Raw genomic sequence first — 18096 nt, 5'->3', positions numbered from 1 at the left:
CCAACAAGCCCTCAAGGAACACACACTGAGGAAGGGGGTGCAGCTCAGCGGTAGAGCATATGACTGCAGCTCCAAAGGTCTCCCAATCACATTTGTTTCTCTCTGGTGTAAAACATTTTAAAACTGAAACAGTGAAAGGATTTTCTATAAAGTATTCCACGTAGGAGTTCAAACGAACTTTGAGTCTCTCCCTGAACTCTGAGTTGACTTACTCTGAGTATCTGGTTCCAGAACAGCTGATCTTAGTTGGTTCAATCAACTCTGATTATGTTCAGCTTGAGTTGCACACGTGCACAACCTCTATCAAGGCCATCATCTATGGAGTCCTGTCACCACGACAACCGAGAAAAAAAAAAGATCCAGTTATTTCAACCCAGTGGAGTCGGAGGTCTTAATGCAGGCCCATGGAGAGGATGAGCAAGTGTTTCGCCGAAAATGTAACACCGCTGAAATCCTTTCACTGTTTCACTGAAGTCCACAGCAGTCTGCTCAGTTTTTTAGTATTGTGACATCATCAGGTGATGGATCAAAGGCAGAACCTCTTCAGACTCACACTTCACTTCAAACCTTTGAGGAAGTGGGACACAATTCTGAGGAGCACAAAAGTTCACTGAGAGACAGACTCAGAGTTTCTGAGTTTCTGAGTTTCTCTGCAGTTTGTCTCGGAAACCACGTCTGTGTCGGTGAACACTTGTATGTTTCAGGAGGAGGAGGGGGGTTTGGCCATGTCACAAGTTTTTCACAGATTTGAGTTTAAATGGAGGAACCAGACACCTGAAACACCTCCTGTGTGGAGAAACTGTCAGGGTTTGGATGAAAGATACACTGTTTGGTTCTGAGCTGATCATTAATAATCAATGAATGATCAATAATCTTCTCAGCTGTTCTGAATGGTGACAGTGGGGCAGCCTTTGTGTTTACATCTGAATCACATGTGATGTTGGAAATTCTTCAAAGCAGCTTCAAAGGAGGAGTTTCATTCTGTGAGTACTGTGACATCATCAGGTGATGTATCAAAGGCAGCAGCTCTTCAGACTCACACATCACTTCAAACCTTCACTTGTTGCTGTATCTCCCAAGAGCTAAAGTCTTGTGGAGAATGTGGGCATCGATCCCACTACCTCTCACATGCTAAGCGAGCGCTCTACCATTTGAGCTAATTCCCCTGCCATGCTAGCATGCAAGCTAAGCTTTGAGAAAAGGCCGTTTAACAACATCAACAGGTTTCAAAGCTTTTTCGAGAGAGTTCAAAATAATTAAATTTTTCAATCATCTGTATTTTTCAGTAAAAACATTTTCCCTGACCGGGAATCCAACCCGGGCCACGGCGGTGAGAGCGCCGAATCCTAGCCACTAGACCACCAGGGAGCGTGTAGACAAAATACCTTTGTCCCAAAACCTTACAGCAGTAGAGGTGAAAGAAAATCTGTCATTTCACACAGTGAAGGTTCCAATGTGAAACCTTAACCTGTAGACAACCTGTTTTGTCCACTCCACACATGTGAGCAAGTGCAAACTCTGAGCCTCCATGTGATCTTATCAGATCGTGGTCATTGTGTATTGGAATGACTGGACTCACTTTGATGGGCAAATTTTTCAGCTTCTGTTGTCAGAATGGCTGAGCGTTCTAAGGTGCTGCGTTCAGGTCGCAGTCTCCCCTGGAGACTCCAGGACAAGTATCAAACCTGACGAGGAGGCCGAGTGATTAAGGCGATGGACTGCTAATCCATTGTGCTCTGCACACATGGGTTTGAATCCCATCCTCGTCGGTGGTTGTGTTAGTCTTTCCATGTTGCAACAACAACATACAATACATACAAACATAAATGTTACTGAGTGTTATTTTCCCATTTGTTTTTACTTCTTCTACGATACAGATACAGACGGTTTCAGAGAACAACTGCAGAGATGACCCTTTCAAACCCACGCCTCCAGAGGAGACTGCGACCTGAACACAGCGCCTTGGACCGCTCGGCCATCCTGACTGTTTTTGTCAACCAGTGGAGCCCCCTGCTGGTCATTGGATAGACTGCAGGTGGAAGTCTCAGTACTTAACCTGCTCATAACCAGGCAGTGTTCTGCTGGGTAAGTTTGGGTCTAAAAAAAAGAAACTACTTATCGCCCAACGTGGGGCTCGAACCCACGACCCTGAGATTAAGAGTCTCATGCTCTACCGACTGAGCTAGCCGGGCTGCTAAAGCTGCAAAAAATGATCCTAAAAATTCATTCATATATATTGCCAAATCTTAACAAAGTTGAATCACACTGAGTAACAAAAGGTAGTTGTCTCGTTGGAGTAATCCACAGACTGCCAGACGCTCCAGCTGAGACTTGAACTCACAACCTCAGCATCTCTCTGCAGGTTCCTGTCCACCATCCTTTCAGTTAGCAGCCAAACACACTGGCTCATTGCCCCACAGAGCCTGAATGACCAGCAGCTGTAGTTACACTATTTAAACCTCAGCTAGTTTCATGTTGGTTCAAACTGATGTTAAGATATTTGACTCTAGCAGTCATTGTTGGTCGATGTATGCTGGATAAGAGAAAGTAGATGAAACACAGCACGTCTCTCAGTGGGCTCCAAAAGACCACTGAGCCATCCTGACATGTGTGTCCAGCAAAAAATTGACAAAAAACACAGACTGTTATGTGTATTTCCTTCTTCAAATCTTTATTTTGGTCATTTAATATGTTTTGCTGTGTTTCAACTCCTACAGTTGCACGCTTCTGAGAGACTCTGTGGCGCAATGGTAGCGCGTCTGACTCCAGATCAGAACTCAAGTCAGGGTCAGATCATATGTTTGCACTTTTGGTAAATGCTCACATACTCTGTGGTGCAACAGGAAGTGTTTTTCTGATGATCCATTTCATTTCTTCACATCACATTTCACATCACTATTTCCCATTATTTTAGATGGACACACATCACCATTTGATTTTATTTCAGTTTATTTTGAACAATATAAAAAAAAAAAACCCGAAAAGTCAGCAAGTTTTATCAATGATATGGAGGGTGGAGGCACAGCTTTCAACCTTTGTGGAAGTGACACACAATTGTGAGGAGCACAAGCGTTTTCACACCGGCCGGTTACATTATTAACTAGTGTTGTGCCCCGTGTGAGGCTCGAACTCACGACCTTCAGATTATGAGACTGACGCGCTGCCTACTGCGCCAACGAGGCCTGTAACGAGCTGAGCACCCAAAGGACCCCGGGCGCGTCGGGGACACCCTGCACAACACAGACTAACCTCAGGGGAACAGACCGCCAAAAGGAACATAATCAAAATCAAAAATGTGGCAACTTTCATAAATCTGACCTGCAGGGATTATCACAACATTCACAAAAACTAACAACAACCCAAATCAAATGTTTTTATATATTTTATTGTATTTTACGTTGCATATGTTTACTTGTGTTGGTCTGTAGCAGCAGGGTGGCAGTGGGGGGTTAGAAATTACGGGGAAAAAGAAAAGACAGAGGGACACTTGTTACTGTAAATTACTGTGATGAGTGCTGATTCTCTCAAATAAAAATATGTTTAAAACAAACAAACCAAATCAATTAAACGGCTTTGCTTTGTCGTGACACCATGTGAAACTCCTCCTTTGAAGCTGCTTCAAAGAATTTCCAAAATGTGATTCACACGTAAACACAAAGGCTGCCCCACTGTCACCATTCAGAACAGCTGTGAAGCTTATTGATCATTTATTGACTGATTATTAATGATCAGCTCAGAACCAAACAGTGTATCTGAAGCACAGGAAAGAGTTCTGCTCTCCAACACTCTGATCCTTCAATTCGCACTCCGTAACATGTCCCTGTTGACAATGTGCGACATTATCAACAACGGAGATGACGGGGATTGAACCCGGGGCTTCATACATGCAAAGCATGCGCTCTACCACTGAGCTACATCCCCTGTGTGCTGTGGTAGCTTTAGCAGTTTTTACAAAGGTCACAAAGGTTTTAATGACATACACAATAAAGTCCTCTGTGTGCACTCCAGAGTAGAGTGCACTCTGTTAATGAAGCTCAAAAGGCAGTCATGGTCCTGACATGGTGCCGACAGAAGCGACTGGAACTATTTGGACTGAACTGGATTTGAAACCTTCACTGTTGGACTTTGGAGAAGTGGGTGGTGAACATCCATCCAGTGGTGGTGTGGTCGAGCGGTCCAAGGCGCTGGATTAAGGCTCCAGTCTCTTCGGAGGTTTTAATCCCACCACTGCCAGTTCATTTCTTGTCAATGAAAAATTACAGAAGGCAGTGAAAGATAATACCAACACCAGGTGGGCTGAAAGGAGAAACATCACAGACAGTCTGTGATGTTTCACAGGAAGTGATGGTTTTCATCAGTATGTTTCAGTGATGAGCAGGAACTCCACTGAGAGTATGATTCTCGCTTCGGGTGTGAGAGGTCCCGGGTTCAAATCCCGGACGAGCCTGTTGTCATGTTGCATAGCATGTTTATTACACAGTAATGTTTAAGGTGGAATCACAGACATATTAGAACATAACAACAGTGCACCTGCTCTAAGACTCTTCACGACTTTTTAAGGATGTTCTGGTTTCTTGTTGTGAATGAAGATGAAGACGAACATAGAACTCCCATCACATCGGAATTTGACGCCAGGGGAAACATTTGGGGGCATCAGATTTTTACAGAACAGCATCAACAACTAACATGCATACGTCACACTCTCACATTCACTTCAAATGGATGTGTACCTGGCTGCAGTATCTGGACAAGAGAAAAAGAAAAAAAATATTCTCCTTCGAGCCAGATTTGAGCCAGCAACCGAAAGATTTTAACAACCAGCCTCTACAGTCCTCCGTTCTACCAACTGAGCTTTGTCACAGTTTCCCAAGTCTGTGCGACTCTGTGGAGCAATGGTAGCGCGTCTGACTCCAGATCAGAAGGTTGCGTGTTCAACTCACGTCAGGGTCAGATCATCTGTTTGCACCTTTTGGTAAACCCTCACATACTCTGTGGTGCAGCAGGAAGTGTTTTTCTGATGATCCATTTCATTTCTTCACATCACAGACAATTTTAGAATTCCAGGAGGACTATTGGACTATCATTCACAAGACATTAGAGAACTTCATTCACAGTTTGTTTTTCCACAGAGGAAGTGAAGTCACACACCACATGATGTTTCTCTTTCCTGCTCCTCGTTAATATAGTGGACAGTATCTCTGCCTGTCACACAGAAGACTTCAAACCTTCAAACTACTGATGCACCGATATGAAAATTTTCCCCGATACCGTTATCAATATCTGTTAAAAACATTTTCCCTGACCGGGAATCGAACCCGGGCCGCGGCGGTGAGAGCACCGAATCCTAGCCACTAGACCATCAGGGAGTTTATCGTCTGTTCCATCGTCTCTACCAGCACTTGACTGGATCCATCTTGATCACTGAGCTACATCAGAACAGGAAAAGGTCAGATCCTGATATAATCTTGCGAATCCACAAGTATGCCTTTCTTTGTTTGTGTACCAACAGCCTGAGCTCTGGTTCTGACTTTGTTTTGATGAACCTCATTATTTACACACAGCACATTCAGGACATTAATGTGACAGTTCATTATATGCTAAAGAAACTCTGGCAAGAGTCACAATTCCCAGCAGTTCCTTGCAGCCACGTATGTTGAGGGTATTTTAAGATCCAAAATACATCCTCTCTTATCAGCGTGGTGCTGTGGCTTAGTTGGTCGAAGCGCCTGTCTAGTAAACAGGACATCCTGGGTTCAAATCCCAGCAGTGCCTCATTGATCAAGTTTAAGGTTGTTAAACTAAATTAACTGCATCCTCAAGTTTTGTGGAAGAGGTGAAACCAAACCAGATACTATCCAACAAAAACAGCTGAGTAGAGTGCTGTGGATTTGAGCCGGTAACAGGCTGAATGATTTCAATGCAGATAAAGGTTGTGTATGTTGGCTGGTTAAAGCAGCCTGTGTTTAAATCCCAGCAGTTCCTTGTTGCTAAAGTCAGATGTTGTAGAAACAAACTACTTTTGGGTTTTCATCAGCTGTAGGTTACAACATGATAAGCACATGATAAGCACTTCCTGTGCAAAAGGCCACTCAAGGCAGAGCAGTCTAGACCTGCTTTATATGTACTTGACGTAACTTCATTATGATGTTTTGACGTGAGTTTAAAAAAAGAGGCCAAAACATTAGGAGTTTGCCTTTAAGTGGACTTCAGTGGCTGCTGTTTTGTCATCACATGGACACTTGTGTTCACTTTGGTAATTTGGTAGGATGACTACACAGGATAAATTGCTCCAAGCTGAGTGGATAGTTGAGAGATCAGGGTGTTGCACAAGATAAGTACTTCCTGTGCTTCTTTGTCAACGCTGAAGATGGCGGGGATTGAACGCAGGGCCTCATACATGCAAAGCATGCACTCTACCACTGAGCTACATCCCCTGCATGGTGCACAATGCCAGCTGGAAACGAATCACTAAACTGTTACAAAGGAAATGATCTATCTGCAGTCTTTGCTCTGATCATTGTAACTTTGTGTTATTGTTGTATCTGATAAGTTAAGCTGCACTTCTAATGACCACCAGGGGGCAGTTCCACTGGTTGGAAAAAGACTTCAGACTGCATTGCAGTATATGGAGAGAACAACATCAAGTTCTGAGATGCTGCTTGTGGCCAGTATGGGGATTGAAGCCATGACCTTGGCGTTATTAGCACCACGCTCTAACCAGCTGAGCTAACCTGCCTGTGTGAAAGGGCCTTTTTGGCTTATTTTTACAAATGAAACTTAAATAATTACATCGCCTATCGTAGCTCAAAGCTTTTGATCCAGTGAGACATTTATAAGCAGTTAGAGCACATTGAACAGAACCTGTTGAAGTCAGAGAAGCCTTCCTGAATTCATGTTGTCTAACTTACTGACACTTGAATAGTGGAACTGCAGACAGCGGACACATCATATGAGGGGCTCCTCTGGGATTTACACACAGAACCTCTTGCACCCAAAGTCAGAATCATACCCCTCGATCAGGGGTCTGCAACCTTTATTTATTTAACCTTTATTGCCATTATTTAGTTTGATATTGATTAAGAAAAACCAATAACATCCAACCTCCACCCAAAACAGAGGTTCATGATGACCCTGTAGTTGGCACACACCCTCTGGTCCCCCTTCTTGAAGGGCTGTTCATCATTATTTTGTTTGTGTGACGCTGTTCTGTTCTTAATGTTGGATCTTTCTTGTCAATAAAGAACGCGTGAATAAAGATCAGAATGAAAAGTAAAATTTTTTCAATAATTTAAAAAACCTTATCAAGGGCTCGTTGGTCTAGGGGTATGATTCAGCAGAACATAAGTGTCGTATGGGATGAGGATTGGAGACCCCCCACATATACCTAGCAAGCTGAGCTATGTGATCTCAATGATGTTAGTGATAAGAGACGGCGGGTTTCAATCTTAAATCCCTTAAATCCTGTTGTTTATGAATAGTCCTGATTGGTGTTTTTTTCTGCTGCTCTTGTTTAATTTCTTGTGGTTGTCCTGCAGAGTTGGTTGTCTGACTGTTCTCTGTGTTATTGATGCAGTTAAAAAGCTTTGAGAGTTCTTGACCTGTTTCGTGGCTGACAGGTTCAGGTAGATGCAGTCCTACATTAAAAATCATCAAAAATCTCACACACTACAACATTTAGCGTCCACACACTCTCTGATGGTCTAGTGGCTAGGATTTGGTGCTCTCACCACCGCGGCCCGGGTTCGATTCCCGGTCAGGGAAAATGTTTTTACTGAAAAATACAGGTGATTGACTCTAGAACATCAATCTGTCATCATGCACCTGGGGGGTATTTCAGGTAGAAGTTTCAAGTAACTTTGAGTCTATCCCTGAACTCATGCATCAGTATGCAGAAGGTCTTCTGTGTGACAGGCAGAGATACTGTCCACTATATTAACGAGGAGCAGGAAAGAGAAACATCATGTGGTGTGTGACTTCACTTCCTCTGTGGAAAAACAAACAGAGAATGAAGTTCTCTAATGTTTTGGCCTCTTTTTTTAACTCACGTCAAAACGTCACAATGAAGTTACGGTCTAGTACATAATTTGATTAAAATAACAAGTGTCCTGAAAACCACTGTCTTCAGATTTAGCTCCAGGTGGTTCTGACCACACCAGATGACCAGTCTGTCCACCTGCTGTCTGTAGACAGACTCATCACTGTGCTGGATGAGGCCGATGAAAAAAATGGTCTCCTTCAACCCAGATTTGAACCAGCGACCTAAGGATTTCAATGATGAAACACTACAGTCCTCCGCTCCACCAACTGAGCTATCGAAGGGACAAACCTCTCCGGATTGGTGCTGTGACTTATGACACAGGTAGATGAAGAGTCCTACATGAGTGAGTGAAGTCCAAGTGAAGCTGCTGCTGGCTATCAGGAGGTATTTAGAAGTAAAATGTCCCCTTAAAACAGCAATTTTTAAATAGTAAAAATTTTGCATGGTGATCCACACAGAGGAAGGCAGAGAGCATCCTAAAATACTCTGACCGTCCACTTCATACCATCCTAGTGGATCAGAGATCAATAATCAGCCATTGGTGGTTTTTCTGCTGCTCTTATTTCATTTCTTGTGGTTGTCCTGCAGAGTTGGTTGTCTGACTGTTCTCTGTGTTATTGATGCAGTTAAAAAGCTTTGTGAGCTCTTGACGTGTTTCGTGGCTTCTTTTGTCACATTTGCTCCCTTTGTGTCTGACAGAGATCCTGAACCTTCCCATTGCTGGATGTACTCCTGTGATGTGTGTTGGCCAATTCATTTCAAATGTTTCTAAATCTGTCAGAAGGTCATTTCCCATCTGTGTTCTTTGATCTTATGGTTAGCACTGTGGACTTTGAATCCAGTCATCTGAGTTCAAATCTCAGTGGAACCTCTGCCATCTGATTCAGTGTGATAGTGATTAAGAATAGCATGCCAGTACAGGGGAATTAGCTCAAATGGTAGCGCGCTCGCTTAGCATGTGAGAGGTAGTGGGCTCGATGCCCACATTCTCCACAAGACCTTAGCTTACCTGAGCACTGACTTGGCTGTTGAATTCACTAAGTGCTACTTGTTGAGGAAGTGCTGACTGACAAAGGCAACAGCAGGTTTGGTGGGAGCCATAACTGCCACCACAAAGTGAAAGTCGCAATTAATTACGCAACCTCAACGTTTACTTGAGTTTTGAATTTAATAGTGTTATTTCTTGGTGCTGTGTTAACTACCAAACACAACAAGTCATGGAATTGATGTCTTCTTAGACGTTAGATGACTTCAATTACAGAATCTATTGATTCACTCCAATCAGAGACACTGATTAATTCTTTGTCTTTCGTTCTGGTATTTCTATTCTATTTCTATATTGTAAATGTCATATATATATTATAATATAATGTATATTATTAAATTATAAATATAATACATATTAAATAATGGCAGAGAGAGAGATGACCTGGCAGTGGTGGGATTTGAACCCATGCCAAGAGACTGGAGCCTGAATACAGCACACCTGTGTCACCTGTGAGAAAGCTCAAAGCTGTGTCCAAAGGTTTGGAGGAGTTAATGGCAAAAAGATGTCTTTGAAGCCATTTGGACACACAAGCAGTCAGCGTGAAGCATTCAACCTCACAATATTTCATGGTGTGGTTGAAAGAGGAGGCAGAAAAATTGGAAAATGGAGGTCATAAAAAGTCATTTGGCAAGACAGACACTTCAAGCAGCTCAGCATCAGTACTGCCAGTTTGTGTCTGTATCGTAGAGGAAGAAAACACAAAGGTCTGTCACAAAGGTTCTAATGACATCAAAGAGATCAAAGGCTCCTCCCACTTTTTTCTCATGACCTCCACAGTAGAGTGCACTCTGTTAATGAAGCTCCAAAGACAATCATGGTCCTGCCAGATAACTTTGAGTTCTGCTGACAGAAGAAAGAACCAAACTGGGCCAGGAGCCAAATGTTTGTTGGATCAGGCATCCTGAAATGTCTCTCTTTTGTGCAGTCAGGATGTCCAAGCAATCTCAGACTGTCCCTGTTTTACCAGCAGCCCAACAAGTGAATTGGTCTTTTTCTTTGTCCTCAGTAAAATAAACTGCATTTAAAAGCTTCACAAAGTGAACAAGCTTCCAATGACAACCGTCCCAAGTAAAGTCTCCATATTGTTCAACTTTTGCTCCTACATTAAAACAAACCACTTTCCCATCAACCTCAGCTGCAGTATACACATTACACTTCCATTACCAGATCCTCTGTAAATACATGTACATCAGAGTGGTGCTGTGGCTTAGCTGGTCAAAGCGCCTGTCTCGTAAACAGGAGATCCTGGGTTCAAATCCCAGCAGTGCCTTGCTGCTTTAGTTAATAATGAGAATTTAGTGGTTTAAACCTCAAATCCTTGAGCACTGTCTGGTTAACATGTTTCGGTGATATTAGACTTCTATGGACCATTTCACTGCACTGGACCATTTTTGCAGAATCAACAACTAATAACTCCACAACGAGACTGTGTGACATCACTGGAGATCAAAGGCATTTCCTGCCTTTCATTGATGCCCCACGCGACACAAATGGATACGTCACACTCTCACGTTCACTTCAAATGGATGAGTGCATGCAGTTTCTGTAGTGTAGTGACCATCATGACTCTTAACAAAGTTTGTCTCCTGTTAAAAAAGGGCAATGACCACATTTCAATCTGCTCAACAGCAGGGTACAACTCAGACAAAACTAAAGCCAACAGGACTTAGTTTTCAGGAAGGAAAACAAAAGTAAGACAAAACTTAAACTGCAATGGCCGGGAATCAAACCCTGGTCAACTGCTTGGAAGGCAGCTATGCTTACCACTATACCACCATTGCATGTCAGGGAAGAACACGTTTTTCTATAATAACTCATTAACCAGAGTGACACAAGTAAACAAAATGGCCACACTCCCAGAGGACTCCGTTGTAGCTTTCTTCCGGTCTACTTCCGGGAATGTGGCCTTGTGTAGTTTCAAACATCACCTCCACGGGTGAAAACGACAGGAGGGTTAAAGAGCAGTGTTAATGGGCAAAAACAAGCAGAACTGTCACAGAACATCCAGCAGAAAGGGAGCCATCCAGCCGAAATAGCTCAGTTGGGAGAGCGTTAGACTGAAGATCTAAAGGTCCCTGGTTCAATCCCGGGTTTCGGCATCTGAGGTGGTACCTGAGTGAGGTTCAAGCTGTTTTTTTTTTTTTTTTTTTACCGACATTTCCAATATTCTCCCTCCTCTTTCAACCACACCATGAAATATTGTGAGGGTGGATGTGTCACGCTGACTGGTTGTGTGTCCAAAAGGCTGTCAAAGACGCCATTTTCTCGTGGAAGATCGCAGGATTTTTCAGATGTTTTAATGTAGGACTCTACAGCCATTTTCCAATCATTAAAATCAAAATGTATTCTTTAATTAAATGTTCCTAAACTTCTATTAAAGGCAGCATGATTGCAGCAGTCAGCACTCTATGGTGGAGGTCATGAGCAAAAAGTGGGAGGAGTCTTTTATCTCTGTGATGTCATTAGAACCTTTGTGACATCACAGAATCAGCATCTCCTTTGATGGTTACTGATGGAACAGGAAAAGGTCAGATCCTGATATAATCTTGTGAATCCACAAGTATGTCTTTCTTTGTTTGTGTACCAACAGCCTGAGCTCTGGAACATTTAATTAAAGAATACATTTTGATGACGATTGGAAATGTCTGTTTTTTGTTTATCACTTGTTAGGATCCCCGTTAGCTGTCACTGAGGCAGCAGCTACTCTTCCTGGGGTCCAAATGAAAATGCACATCTGAAGTCAAACGGGTTCAGGTAGATGCAGAGTCCTACATTAAAACAAACCACTTTACCATCAACCTCAGCTGCAGTATACACATTACACTTCCATTACCAGATCCTCTGTATATAGATGTACATCAGAGTGGTTCTGTGGCTTAGCTGGTCAAAGCGCCTGTCTCGTAAACAGGAGATCCTGGGTTCAAATCCCAGCAGTGCCTCATTCATAATGTAAGATGTTGTAGATAGAAAACACTTATACATGGGAATTGCACGTTCTACCACTGACCTACATCCCCTGCATGGTCTGGCAGCATTAACTAACCAGATAGCTTCTGAGCTCCTGAAGCTATATGCTGTCTGATGAAGCCTTTTGGATGAGATGAGGACATTGATGATGCTGCTGAATTTAGGTCACCTGCACTTATGTCAACAGTCAGAGCTCCATCCACAATAAGAGTACTGAAGAAAAAAAACTTTAAACATGAGCTCTGTGTCACATTCATGCAGCTTGTGTAGAAACAGTTCATTCCATCAGAATGAACCTTCACCTGTTAAGGTAACAGTTTGGTAACAGTTGAGGAGGAAACTATCCAGGCTGGAAAATGTTGAGTCACGGGAGCTTTCCTGTGTGTGGGTGTTGTTGCTGAGTGGTTAAGGTGATAACCTAGAACTCCCTGTGCAGGTTCAAATCCTGCCAGCAACGGTTAGTTTTTTTTTTTTCATGGACCAAGTTTCCCATTTGGGGAGAGATGCAGCATGTTTGAGAATCTCTGTAATCTGCACAGCCTTAAAATATGACACAGCTGAGTGCTGTTGTGAGGACTCTAAGAGGAGGAGAGCACTCACTGGTGCTCAGTTATCATTATCAAGGCCGGTGATAGGGACACACCTTTAGTTCCACTTCCAGGTTATGGAAGCAATAATGAGAAGTCATTTCTACTGTGTGCTGTGCTGAAATAGCTCATTTGGGGGAGCGAACAAAAGGACCCACAACAGCTGCTGAAACCCAGGATTGAAACAGGGACCTTTAAATCTTTAATGTAACGCTCTCCCAAACAGGCAGGATCTCTGTGAGACACAAAAGGAGCAACATTTAGGATAATTATAGCTGCAACAGCAGGCTGTAACAGAAACTGGTCATCATGTCTCTGTGGCGCAATCGGTCAGCGCGTTCGGCTGTTAACTGAAAGGTTGGTGGTTCGAGCCCACCCAGGGACGGTCTTTGTTTAATTCACTGGTATTATAGTTCACACATGGAAGAACGGAGGGTTTTTAAGTTGATGCTCAGTTATCTCCATCTAGTGGACAGATGGTAGAAGTTGATTCCTGAAAAGAGGAAGTGACTTTTCGTCAGATCAAACTGTTGAAGGAGAACGAGCAGCTTCTTCCTCACTGACTCACTCAACCTCTGTCTCCTGGGTTTGGATTTAGGTCTGGGTCTAAGACCAGGTGGGCCTGCTCAGAGTCTCTGTGTTGGATGTGAGCTGCTGAAATCTCTGAACACCATGACACAGATAATATCAGTCTGATGTGTCATCTGTAATCCAGATGTTGTCAGCAACAAACAGATGTTCCTGACAGAAGCTGTGCTGATGATGATTCTGGATAGAAACTGGGAGGAAATAACTTTATTCTCTTTGTTTTTCCACGGAGGAAGTGACGTTATATCACATGATTTTTCGCTTTCAAGCTCCTCGTTAGTATAGTGGACAGTATCTCCGCCTGTCACGCGGAAGACCGGGGTTCGATTCCCCGACGGGGAGAGCACGTGTGTTTTCTTTAATAGCTCAGTGACAGAAGTTAACTCTCTCTGGTCAGCGGCGTCCCGCTCGCAGACAGCAGTTTTATTTTGAAAACCAACCGGATTCTCTTTGCTTTAGAAAGTCCAACTTCCTGCCTGTCTCATGTAAAGACAGAACAGCAGATCTGAGTTAGTTAGAGCAACTCGGAAACTACGGTGGCTGGTAAGTGCAAAACAAAATTACTAAGTGCAAAACACTTTTACAAAGCGTGAAACAAATGTACATGTTGGGAAACATTTTTATCTTTTATTAAACAAAATTACACAATAAAAACACTCTTGCCAAAGACAAAATAAATTTATATTTTCAAAGACAAATTTAAAAGTGGCAGAAAACTTTTACAAATCCCGAAACAAATTTCCAAACGACAGAATCTTCCGGAAGGGGAATGTACCAAATGCCGGAAGTGATCCAGAAGACGCTTGACTGTGAACTCAAAAAGTTTGTATCGGTTTGTGTGGCGGGAAAAGTTTGCGGAGTGAAAGTTTATGGCAGCATGGAGTAAATGATGTTTTGGCCGTTTTGTGGAAACAACTTGAGCCAATTTACGCGGTTGTGTTTTCCGTGCGGACGATCTGTAGAATGTTTAACGTTGATGAACGGACCAGACGGAAGGAGCACGCGCACAGGAGATATCTAATAAACAGCCGGAAAATGCTAAACAAGCTAAGTGTAGCATCGCGCTAACTAGCTGAAGCCGCTGTCACACATGCAGTGAATTAAAGTGCACCGTTTCATTTTGCAGCCAATCGTCTTCACGGAATAGCAACGCGTTTAGTTAGTATGCGTTGCTAGTTTTTATTTATTTTTTTGTTTTACGCTTTAAGTTACGCTAAATGCACAATTGTTGCTGATTGTTTTAGCTGCGGCTAACTTTCTGTTTTGAGACGGAACTCCGTTCATTCCAGCAGAACAACCATGAACATCATATAAACAATTCATGGAGGACAGAAAGTCAAAGTCAAAAGAACTGTGGGCCGAAAGGAAACAGGTCCAGGTACGTGTGTGGATATATCTGTAAAATATGGAAGTCAATATGTGTGTGTGTGAAATGAATGATATCTTTTTGTTATTTTAGCAGATAAACATGGATTGATGGCGCCACATGGAGCTGATTTAAAAGCTCAGAGAGGGAAAACACTCCCATTATATACAGATCCGGAGGTAGCAGCACCTGATCTACTGAAGCAAGCTGTCCAAGAAATGAGAACATTTCACAAGAAGATGGATGAAGGAGCAGACCTTCTTTTGTATCCAGACTGTTCAGAGGTGCTCCATGTGCCTGGGTCAGAAAGTCCATTCAAACTGGCAGAATATAAAAAGGAAATAGGAAAGGCACTTTTTTCATTTGCCTAGAAACACACTTTAGAGGAGGTTTGTGGATCTCTTCATTCAATATTTTTACATATTTATTTACTCTGATGTAGCATAATTAATAATGTGTTGTTTGTTTTTACTACAGAGGTTGATACATCACTCTGATTCGGAAATTGTCATCACATCGAGGAGCACAGCTGAATTCAATGCAGCTGACACTGTGGTACGTTCATTTCTACATTTTGTACTTTGTTTTTTTCATTTATTTATTGATAGGATTTGCATTTTGTTTCAGGCATTAAGTCTAAGAACCAAGTCTTGATTATTTGGCATTTACTATTCCAATCAGACACCCTGATAACCTTTCACCATTGATATATACTGTATGTGGTGAGGGAACAATAATGGAAGCTGTTTAAAGTTGCTGACAATTGTGTGCTTTTCTTCTCAGGTTTTTGAACCAAAAAAACACAGTTCTCTAAAACGCAAACCTGAAGATAAAGGGTAGGTATTAGTTTTTACAAAAGTCATTTGTCTGTAAGTTGTCGATGTGATTGTGATGAACATGTGGTAGAAAATATCATACGTGTGATATCATTTATAACAAAATCATCTTATTTATAAATCTTATAGTTCCTCTCTACCTCTAAATGTTACTCAAAGCTCTGTTATACTCTGTATCATAAAGTTCATCAGTTTATCAATTTTATCATGTTTCAGAGATTCATCCACAGCTCAGCCTGGACAGGTATTAAGGCAGATTATGGCAGCCTGATGTTCTTTGCTTTCAGTGTGTTGTTTCAGACATTTTCATTTGTTTTTCAGATAGTAATATCTGACACTGAGGATCTGGATCCACCTGAAACAAATCCAGTCAGGAGTACTTGCTACGGGTAAGTAAAAAAACAACAGTGATTTACTTAATTTTAATATTAATTTATTGATTACATGGGAAAGATATTTGCATTTGTAAGATGTTCAACATATTCTGAAACCTGTGACATGCTGGTAAAATTCACAGATGATGCTGCTGTTTTGGAAGAAGGAATTGACACAGGTGGGCCGAGACGAGAGTTTTTAACTCTGATGAAACATCTGAAAGACCGGCCCATTTCTGATGGACCAGAAGGACATCAGTTCTTGGTGTACAATGCAAATGGTATGAACAGGGTTAGATGTAAACAACACTAATGGTTAATGATCATTAACTTTATATATCACATGACATACGCTTTGTTGCTTGAACTATTTTTCAAAAACATTTACCCTGCCAAGTGCAAAGCAAGACACAGAGTTCTTCTTTAAATCAGTAATGTTCAACACACAACCATTTTTACTCATTTCTATATGTTTGGGTGGATAGTCATTTTAGAAAACATTGAAGTTTCTTTAGGTCATTTAAATGTGAAACAATGTTTGTGGTCACTTTTTAGATTCAAAGATGGTCTTTCAGCTCTTCAGTTTCTGACTGCACTGCAGCAACAGCCTACTTTGCTGGCCCCTGTCCTGTGCCACTCTGAAAAGCCACTCACTGGTCTGGAACTTGAGACTCTTCAAACCTGACCTCAGTCCATCAGGAAGTAACAGGAGACTTAAAGAAAGTCAAACTTTGGGCGACTGGGTGGACTGTGTCTTTGAGTGGTCTTTGTCCACCACTCCAAATCAGATTTCATAGTTTGTCATTCACTTTTCCTTGTGATGTTTCCAAATGATTCTGGTACCTGTTCATCTGAAGAAATGAAACAATGGGAATGCAAATGTTATGTTTACAAACAATAAAAAAATTGCAAATATTTCCTTCTGATTGCATCTGTGATAGATTGGTTATGAGTTTTTTCCAAACTATTTTAAAACAGAAAAATTGCATGTTTTTCAGTCATGGCTCTTGACATGTATATTAAAAAAATTAATTAATTAAAAAAATAAATAAAATAGAAATAGGACAGAAACGCCATTGAGTAAGCACTTGATAATGCAGGAAGGGAAAATTCCCTTTGTCACTGACTCACAGCTGAGCAGTTTCTTTCAGCTTCATGTACAGTTCTGTTGCAGACTCCCAGTTCTCTGGCTTCTGTAGTTGTTTGTGCTCCATAACAAAGTCAAAGTCCTCCTGCATGTTTGAGTCCCCACATGGAGCTATTGACAGGCTCGCCTCTGGAACAGCATCCAAATCAGCTGGTTCAATCTCAAATCCAGTCTGTGGAGCCAAATCTGTGTTAGATACAATAAATAGCATTTATATTATTTATTTACATTTAAGCAATAAATAAATAAAACAAACATGAAATATCAATCCATCACCAATATTACCTGTGTGGTCAGCAGTACAGTTCATTGGACATGACGCTGTTCTGGAAGTGTGAATCCTGTGACTGTTCCACAGTCTCACACACTCATCCAACATCACCATAGCAACATCTCAGAAGGCACTGATGCTCATGGCTCCTGTTGAAGTATCCAGCAAACAACTCCATCCAGAACTGAGACCTGTAGAAATGGATAGAATTGGAAGTAAATATATATTATTAGTAGAAGTGGGACTCCATTAAAAAAATCTAATTCATTAAAGGCTTTGAAATGAATGAATTGAAATGAACGCGTTAAAGTCCCAGCCTCAATTATTATACATGTTTAGAGGAGTTAATCTGCGACAGAACATACAGATAAAAATCAAATCAAAGGTTCGTCATAATAAAATGACTTCATGAAGGCCACTTACCTTCCCCTTCTAAATATGGCCCACCAGGATTCAACACGCTGCTTATTCGTGGATGAGCCATACATGTGGCTGGACGGCCCAGAGCAGCAGTCATCATGATGGAGGCGTAGGGGAGACTGAATGGCAGCCATAATGCCATTCTCCGTGCCACAATCAGTCCTCAGTCTCATGAGAGGAGATTCTCAGCGATCACTGTTGGCTTCTTGTTATTTGTCGGTCCACATTGGAGCCACAGCACTTTAGGTGAAAAAAATCCATCCATGCGTCCTGAGAGAGCCAGTTTATCAGAACCATCTGCATGCCACATACAGTTCGCTCCCATTGAGTAGCAGCTTCTTCTTAGAAACCTTCTGCTTGCTCTCTCATTCATCACATCATCTCTCTTCACTCGAAGATTGGACTTTTGTCTGAGTACCTGCCACATCGTCCGATAGCCAAACAGTTGTCCAGG

The 18096-nt window shown here is 42.0% G+C and overlaps 15 non-coding genes across 15 annotated transcripts; 7 read left to right on the top strand and 8 right to left on the bottom strand.

Annotated features, from left to right (window-relative positions):
* Positions 1–1093: 1093 nt before the first annotated feature.
* Positions 1094–1166, bottom strand: trnaa-agc (transfer RNA alanine (anticodon AGC)). Its single transcript has one exon. It is a non-coding gene; the product is annotated as a tRNA-Ala (tRNA).
* A 130-nt stretch (positions 1167–1296) lies between these two features.
* Positions 1297–1368, bottom strand: trnae-cuc (transfer RNA glutamic acid (anticodon CUC)). Its single transcript has one exon. It is a non-coding gene; the product is annotated as a tRNA-Glu (tRNA).
* A 751-nt stretch (positions 1369–2119) lies between these two features.
* Positions 2120–2192, bottom strand: trnak-cuu (transfer RNA lysine (anticodon CUU)). The gene has a single exon. It is a non-coding gene; the product is annotated as a tRNA-Lys (tRNA).
* Positions 2193–3109: 917 nt separating this feature from the next.
* On the bottom strand, positions 3110–3182 carry trnam-cau (transfer RNA methionine (anticodon CAU)). The gene has a single exon. It is a non-coding gene; the product is annotated as a tRNA-Met (tRNA).
* A 667-nt stretch (positions 3183–3849) lies between these two features.
* Positions 3850–3921, bottom strand: trnaa-ugc (transfer RNA alanine (anticodon UGC)). The gene has a single exon. It is a non-coding gene; the product is annotated as a tRNA-Ala (tRNA).
* A 957-nt stretch (positions 3922–4878) lies between these two features.
* trnaw-cca (transfer RNA tryptophan (anticodon CCA)) lies at positions 4879–4950 on the top strand. The gene has a single exon. It is a non-coding gene; the product is annotated as a tRNA-Trp (tRNA).
* Positions 4951–5294: 344 nt separating this feature from the next.
* Positions 5295–5366, bottom strand: trnae-cuc (transfer RNA glutamic acid (anticodon CUC)). Its single transcript has one exon. It is a non-coding gene; the product is annotated as a tRNA-Glu (tRNA).
* Positions 5367–6662: 1296 nt separating this feature from the next.
* Positions 6663–6736, bottom strand: trnai-aau (transfer RNA isoleucine (anticodon AAU)). The gene has a single exon. It is a non-coding gene; the product is annotated as a tRNA-Ile (tRNA).
* Positions 6737–7689: 953 nt separating this feature from the next.
* trnae-cuc (transfer RNA glutamic acid (anticodon CUC)) lies at positions 7690–7761 on the top strand. Its single transcript has one exon. It is a non-coding gene; the product is annotated as a tRNA-Glu (tRNA).
* Positions 7762–8231: 470 nt separating this feature from the next.
* trnay-gua (transfer RNA tyrosine (anticodon GUA)) lies at positions 8232–8319 on the bottom strand. Its single transcript is given in 2 exon segments — positions 8232–8267; positions 8283–8319. It is a non-coding gene; the product is annotated as a tRNA-Tyr (tRNA).
* Positions 8320–10282: 1963 nt separating this feature from the next.
* trnat-cgu (transfer RNA threonine (anticodon CGU)) lies at positions 10283–10356 on the top strand. The gene has a single exon. It is a non-coding gene; the product is annotated as a tRNA-Thr (tRNA).
* Positions 10357–11112: 756 nt separating this feature from the next.
* trnaf-gaa (transfer RNA phenylalanine (anticodon GAA)) lies at positions 11113–11185 on the top strand. Its single transcript has one exon. It is a non-coding gene; the product is annotated as a tRNA-Phe (tRNA).
* Positions 11186–11951: 766 nt separating this feature from the next.
* On the top strand, positions 11952–12025 carry trnat-cgu (transfer RNA threonine (anticodon CGU)). The gene has a single exon. It is a non-coding gene; the product is annotated as a tRNA-Thr (tRNA).
* A 926-nt stretch (positions 12026–12951) lies between these two features.
* On the top strand, positions 12952–13025 carry trnan-guu (transfer RNA asparagine (anticodon GUU)). Its single transcript has one exon. It is a non-coding gene; the product is annotated as a tRNA-Asn (tRNA).
* A 473-nt stretch (positions 13026–13498) lies between these two features.
* trnad-guc (transfer RNA aspartic acid (anticodon GUC)) lies at positions 13499–13570 on the top strand. The gene has a single exon. It is a non-coding gene; the product is annotated as a tRNA-Asp (tRNA).
* Positions 13571–18096: the final 4526 nt, after the last annotated feature.

This window comes from Echeneis naucrates, chromosome 2, assembly GCF_900963305.1.
Source record: "Echeneis naucrates chromosome 2, fEcheNa1.1, whole genome shotgun sequence".
Taxonomy (NCBI): domain Eukaryota; kingdom Metazoa; phylum Chordata; class Actinopteri; order Carangiformes; family Echeneidae; genus Echeneis; species Echeneis naucrates.
Note: the sequence above shows the minus strand (reverse complement) of the source record. Positions and strands in the feature narration are given on the sequence as shown.